This window comes from Chanodichthys erythropterus, chromosome 22 (assembly GCF_024489055.1).
Source record: "Chanodichthys erythropterus isolate Z2021 chromosome 22, ASM2448905v1, whole genome shotgun sequence".
Lineage (NCBI taxonomy): Eukaryota > Metazoa > Chordata > Actinopteri > Cypriniformes > Xenocyprididae > Chanodichthys > Chanodichthys erythropterus.
This window is the reverse complement of record NC_090242.1, coordinates 7,980,411-7,981,121: the sequence shown is the minus strand read 5'-3', so window position 1 is coordinate 7,981,121 and position 711 is coordinate 7,980,411. Positions and strand designations below refer to the sequence as shown.

At 49.9% G+C, this 711-nt stretch overlaps 1 pseudogene; it reads left to right on the top strand.

Annotated features, from left to right (window-relative positions):
* The first annotated feature begins 357 nt into the window (after positions 1-357).
* On the top strand, positions 358-474 carry LOC137013383 (5S ribosomal RNA; annotated as a pseudogene).
* The last annotated feature ends 237 nt before the right edge of the window (positions 475-711 follow it).

Below are 711 nucleotides of genomic sequence, written 5' to 3'. Positions count from 1 at the left end.
CGCACTGCCTGTTGGAGATGTACTTATGCTGAGTCCCATACGCTCTCGCTTTCTTCGAACCAGTGGTTAACAGCTGGAACCTCTGATTGTTTGCTGGACCAGGAGATCAGAGATGGCTGGTAACAGAGCATGCACTGGAAGTGTGTCATGGTGGACTGTCTCAAGGAGTTTTGGGCATACTCTGCCTAGGGGAGGAAACGGCTCTAGCTCTCTTGGTGTTGGTGGCAGTAGGACCGCAGGTATCTCCTGATCTCCCGGATCTTGTGCTCAGTATGGCCATTAATTTGCAGATGTTATCCTAATGAAAGGCTTATGGAGATGCCCAAAAATTAAATTAATTAATTAATTAATTAATAAGCCAGCAGCCATATCACCCTGTAGCCCAAGACTGGTTGCCCACTGAAGCTAAGCAGGGCTGAGCCTGGTTAGTACCTGGATGGGAGACCTCCTGGGAAAACTAGGTTGCTGCTGGAAGAGGTGTTAGTGAGGCCAGCAGGGGGTGCTCACCCTGTGGTCTGTGTGGGTCCTAACACCCCAGTATAGTGATGGGGACACTATACTGACAAAAAGCACCGTCCTTCGGATGAGACGTTAAACCGAGGTCCTGACTCTCTGTGGTCATTAAAAATCCCAGGATGTCCTTCGAAAAGAGTAGGGGTGTAACCCCGACATCCTGGCCAAACTTGCCTATTGGCCACTGTCCATCATGGC